General features: G+C 37.8%; 1 long non-coding RNA gene across 1 annotated transcript in view; it reads right to left on the bottom strand.

Moving 5' to 3' along the window:
- Positions 1-6,000, bottom strand: part of LOC106948140 (uncharacterized) — a 19,478-nt gene continuing 13,478 nt past the window's right edge. Inside the window, exon 3 of the long non-coding RNA XR_001425118.1 lies at positions 1-762. This is a non-coding gene — a long non-coding RNA (uncharacterized LOC106948140). The remainder of the gene's footprint in view (positions 763-6,000) is intronic.

Raw genomic sequence — 6,000 nt, 5'->3', positions numbered from 1 at the left:
ACATATATTTGAAAGTGGGTTTATTGTTTGCTTTCTAACTGAGGGACAGCTTATTTTACGTCTTCCACTGGAAATCCCTCACTGTGAATGGTTTGGTGGAGCTTTGGTTCCCTCTCAGAGAGGTGGCCAAACCTGAACCAGCCTGTTGCATCTCGTCGTGTTTTAAATGATTTACTGGAACAGTCGCGGTTACAAATTACACTCAGCTTCTGTTTTTATTTATTTCCACCGGGTTAGCTTAGGTTGCAGCTGTTTAATGATCAATAGCTCACCTGAAGACCAAATAAGGGAGGAACTGGCCGTGCTCCCAGTTTTCTGTACGTTCATAGCACAGCTGGCTACTCTGCAGAAACTAAGTGATTCAAACCTGACCAAACTTTTGCCAGAATAAGCTAAACTTGTTTGGTGTCCAACAGAAAAGCTCCTTACCAAATAAACAGGTTTTTATTTGTAACAGCGTGGCATTTTGGGACGTCTCCCCTTCCTTAGTGAGAGTTAATGTGAAGAGTTTTACTGTCATAAAACTGTTGCAGTAGTTTGTCTAAAAAGATGGGAGTCTTTTCTGTTGCAGCTTACAGTTATTTCTTAGAATAACTGATGTTTTGTCATTCATTTTTATGCATTTATGAAATCAAATAATTTATTCCCTGGTTGTTTGTGGGGATTTTTTTTGTGATTCACATTGTGAAATATCTTTAATTTTATCTTCTGGTGTGTTCCCCTTCTACTCAGTAGTTGACATTTCTGAGTTTTAAGCAGTAACTGGAGCACCTGAAATCAGAACTTTGTCTTAAGTCAACGTAAAAATTCAGCATGGCTGCCATGCTTAGAAAACAATTTTTAAAAAAGGGAATTAAGTTGTTTATTTGCACATCTCAGGGTCTGCTCAATCCTTAACGCTGTAATACACATGTAGCGCCAGCAGGTGGCAATAACCTTAACAACTTAAAAATACAAAAGATCATTGACGTCCACACTCCGGTTTGTCAGGTGGCAGTAAATGCACCTTAAATTGCCAACTGCCAATAAAAAAACTAAATAATAGGAAGAAGAAGAAGCGCCCTCACTCTCACAACGTGACTAAACAAGATAAAAACAGATTAGCTAAAAACAATGCCTCGGTGCTTTTTGACGGGTCAAACATTTCTTATTGGAGCCACAAGCTAGTGGTGCGTTGTACTGAAAGTAGGATTTTTGCATCACACTTAACAGTTTTCCAGTTGCAGGTTGGAAAATTAGGGAGATTTGCTAACTGTTGGTTTGCTAAGCGATCTACGGTTAGCAATACAACCAGAAAAGTTTTTCCAACACCTTCACTGGCATACATTAAACTGTACCATTTGTGCAACTGACTAAAAGAGATTTAAACTGACCTAATAAACAGGTTTTAGTGACTGCTGTCATTATGTTTTATATGATTGGCAGCCATATTGGATTCTAAGACTGAGTTTGATTTTCCGAATCAGAATTCTGCTACAATGTATTTTTCTGGCTTGCAACTCAGAAACTCTGACTTCCGAGTACAAATTGAATGCACCACAAATCTCCTAAACTTCAACTTAAGTCCAGTACGTTTTGGCTCCATCCAGGATCTTATCAAACGACAATCTGTGCTCGCTTCTTGGCAGAACGAGGTCCAGATCAGGAATTTTGAATTAGTTTGAATAAATGTGAACAGTCAAATGAAATCCAGCAAATAACTGGCACCAGGTAAAATCAGTACTTGAAAAGGCATTAACAGAACAGATAGAGCTGGAGCTTTACAGAAAATGTATTGTTTAATGCTTGAAAGAGGTTTGATATGTGAACATATGTGTTTTAAAAGAATCTAAAGGTACAGAGGTCAGTGGGGGAGTTGGGATGGAAACACTAGTAAACCAGCTGTAATGTGGACGCACTGTTAAAACCTTGTTTCCACATAACTTTTAGGATTCTAATTGATCTCATATGTTGTTAAAATGTCCACCTTCTGTTGGCCTTGGTCTCCAAATCACTTTGACTAAACTATATGTTTATGAAGCAAGTTTTTCATTTTCCTTTTTTTAACCATAAGATTGGCTTTTATGTGCCTAACTACTGAGTTCCCAAATTTAATAAATTGGCTTTTCTAATAATTCTTCACAAACTGCAACAAGTGGGTAAGAATTTCTGTCTCGCACATTTGGGTCAGTTCCGGAAAAATGGAACATCTGTGTGGAAATAAGCTGGTCATGCTAAGCTAGCATAGTGGCTAACTGGAGTTCAAAAGACAACCCATTGTCACTTTCATAGCAACCATCCCGTTAGAAGCTCCGCCCCTGGCCTCAGAGAACCTTCCAGAACAGAGTCTTACCTCATGCTCCTCACACAGTGGGAAGTACATTTTAACATGTCTGTAAATGATGCTGACTGCTTGTTTTGGAGAATTTAGCTGTGTTCAGATGGACTGAAACAAATGAAGCCACTCAGTCCTCACTGCGTGCGGTCTGAGTGTGTTTCTGAAGCTGCTGCTGTGTATTCAATAGGCTCGGGTCATTTTACCAGTTTGTACTTTAAGAGTTTGGTTGTTTTGTACACTACCTGTATAGCTAAGAAAAGGAGCCGTTAGCCATGGGTTGCATGGTACCAAACACAAATAGTCGATACCTGCTTCGGGGACTCGGTATGACAACTGATGATGTAAAGATCTTGTCTTTGATCTATTTTTGTTGTACTTGAAGAAAATTGAGTTTTGAGACTTCAATGCACCCAGACAGGAGCTAACTTAGAGCTACTTTAGCTTAAAAAAGGGTCAAAATTGATAATACTTCATAGAAATTAAATGGTCCAAGAAGAGATTAGATTCATAACCAATGGTAATAGTGTAAAGCCTTAAGGGGAAAAAAATACAATTAAATAAAAGTCTACAAGAAATGTAAGCATTTTTGATGATTTATCTCCAGGATTCATCAAAAGTTCTAAACTAACAAATTAACCAAGTTTGATATGCAATGATTAAATGGGTGCAAAGTGGTTAATTTATGGCAGCGGTATCCAAAGTGTGGCCCAGGGGCCAGTTGTCATCTACTTTCTTTGGTTTCACGTGTGTAAAGCTGTTAATTGACTGCAAAGGTAAACTATTTTGTCGATGACAGATTTATTTGAAGAGTTTAAAAGAATTAATTTGATAAAAATACAGTTTTATAAGCTAGCATTGATGTAGAAACTGTACAGTTTAGAGTTTTGTTGCATACATTTAAAAATGGTAACTATTTCAAAGCATTGTTATGTGAAAGAGATTCCAGATGCTGGGTTAGCAGCTAGGCAAACTGGTATCCTGCTCCAGGACCTAATAGGCTCTAGGTTTACTGTGGCTGTTGTCATAAAGCAAATAGCTGTTTATTTTCTTTATACAAGGCTCTGGCTTCTTAAAGGAAAAGTTCCCCAAAGACCCTGCTGAGGTTGGCAGGTTTTACTGGTCGGATCAGGAAGTGCTTCCTCGTCCAACACAGATTCACACGCAGATTAGAAAAAATCCTATCAGAATTTATTTATTTTTTTTGACATTTTGAATACTGTTTAGGTAATGCAGAATAGTTTTACCTGCAGACAACGGCCTTCAAGATTGAAGAAGTTGCTTCCACAGAATCTTCTTCATTATAACAAGTTGTCTGTCTAGTCCATTTAACCTTTAAAAACGTTATGTGCTCCAGTTGAAACACAGACCAAGATTGTCTAATTAGTGTAAAGAAATTCAGTCAACATTAAGCAGTATTTAAAGATGGCGCCAGAAGACGCTTCCCAGCACTAAAGCATCATGAAGCTAGCCAGCTCTGATACCTGTCCTTTGACTGGCACACATCACAACTAATACAGAACTAATATCCCATCATACCATGGTGTATACACCACACACCTAGCATGTAAGGAAACACTAGCTGTGTTTCCATTAACTGTATAATTTACCAATTTCGGGGGAAAATAAATCACACTTTTCAATAAATAGTTTTGGTGCTAGGATGAGGTGGGTTATGGCCACATTAAAATCAATTTATCTCACAAAACTGCAACGGAAACACTTTTTTTCACGTTACACGAGTCACAAGATCAACAACCGGATGTTTCCACTGGCGTAAACCACAAAGAAAACGACAGGAAGAAGGTGGAGGATGATTGCATAGCATGTTTCTTAATGACTTATTTCATGAACAAACTTGTCCATGTGTTATTTGAATTATGTTTCTTACTTAAAGGAATGACCGCATTTGCAAAAGTTTCAACGTTTGCAGAATATTGACAAAGTTTTTAATAGAAACACAGTTACTAAGACCGTATATTAAATAGGTCTAATCCTCAACTGAACAGTATGTACTATTACATCCCTTCCTACACTAATTTAATCTTTAGCCACCCAGTAAACCCATAGCCAGGCATAATAGGGGCTCATTTTCACCTAGCTGTCTCCTAAATTATGAATCCAGCTCTGGGAAAGCTCTCGTAAAAATCGCATGCGCATTCAATGTCGTGCTAAAATCACAGTGCCATCTAGTGGCCTGTCATGACAGCTACAGCTGACTCGATGTGTCTTGGAGGTGCTGTCTAAACATGGGATTTTTTCCCAATCAGCATCCGAAAATACTGACAATTTCCAGGCAACGGTGTCATGTAAACGGAGCCTGAATTTAAAAAAAAACAACAAAAAAAAAAACACTTTCCATCATTATTCTCCAGCATCCTCCAGACCAGAAGTATGAAACCTGCACAATAAATGCAACATAATTAGCCTTACTTTGTGTTTTAGGTAGGCCTCTCTGTTGGTTGGTAGCTCTCATGTAGCTGTAGGTAGAACTGATTTCTGGTGAAAGTCACTGGTTGGCTGCAGGAGAACCAGTTTGTGTGCTGGGAAATATGAAGACCTCCTTAGTAAAGATGTATTTATTATAAACATGATATTTATTTGTTTTTTTTTGTGTGATTATGGATCTGTGAAACGGGCTTCCAGCTGTAACCACAGCTTTTATTGGGTTACTTTGCCCAGAAACACTGTGTTCAGTTCCCTCAGTTATGTTTGGGTTATATTAATGTAAATACTATGTATATGAAAAGATGCTGAGAAACATGTAGAAAAAAAATAGATCTATTTATTCTGAAATGAAGTTTTATTTCCAATGTTGGAAGACATTACATAGCAATAAACATTGCACAGAGTTGACCTCAACTAATGAGTTGCGCCGATCGTCTTTTTTCTTTACAGTCGTACAAAAACTTTCTTCCTCTCCCTATAGTCCTTCCTTTTTGGTTGCTTTTTTCTTCCCACACCTCTTCATCAGCCCATCACCTTGTCCTGACCTTGACCCTTCTCCTGCCGTGCAGAAGGATTGAAATTCTTTCCTCCCTCGCTCCCGCTCTAATCTGAGCCGTTTTCAGAGCCGAGTTTATCAGCAACCCCCTGTTGTGTTTTTTTTTTTTTTTTTTTGTGGTCTTGCAGTGGTGTGGTGATTAGACTTCTTGTGAAGGTTAAATATTTTACAGCACAGAGGAATTTTTTCCACATCACAGATGGAACCGTTTGAACTTTCAAAAAATGGATGCAATCCATGCAAAGAGCAAAAGAGTTGTAGATGAAATGAAATATGAAGTGTTTGTCTCACCCAGCTCTGTTAAAATGTCAAGTTTTTGTGGTGTAAAAAAATGAATTATGAATAATCTATTTTGTGTGATATTTGTCCTCCTTCATGCAACTGAAAAAACTAATCTAAAAATGGACATATTCTTGTTGTGGACCATTTTAGTAGCTTTGAACTGACTGATACCTTTATATAATGAGATCCTTTCTTTTACCCTTTATGACGTCTCTATAAAATATGGCATCTGGCAAAAGTCAGAACGGTCCTACTTTATGGACAGTAATTCAGATTATCAGCTATTAAACTGACGTGTGAATTTGAAAAAAGACTAAAACTGGATTAAAGGATTCTTCTGCAAAATGTTTGAGTGTGCATACACTTTTGCAACCTGGTTGTTGCAACTTTTTCCAATTTA

The sequence above is a fragment of the Poecilia latipinna genome, unplaced genomic scaffold, assembly GCF_001443285.1.
Source record: "Poecilia latipinna isolate Pla-1442-1.1 unplaced genomic scaffold, P_latipinna-1.0 Scaffold274, whole genome shotgun sequence".
In the NCBI taxonomy this organism is placed as follows: Eukaryota; Metazoa; Chordata; class Actinopteri; order Cyprinodontiformes; family Poeciliidae; genus Poecilia; species Poecilia latipinna.
The sequence above is the reverse complement of the archived record's forward strand: the minus strand, read 5'-3'. Positions and strand labels throughout refer to the sequence as shown.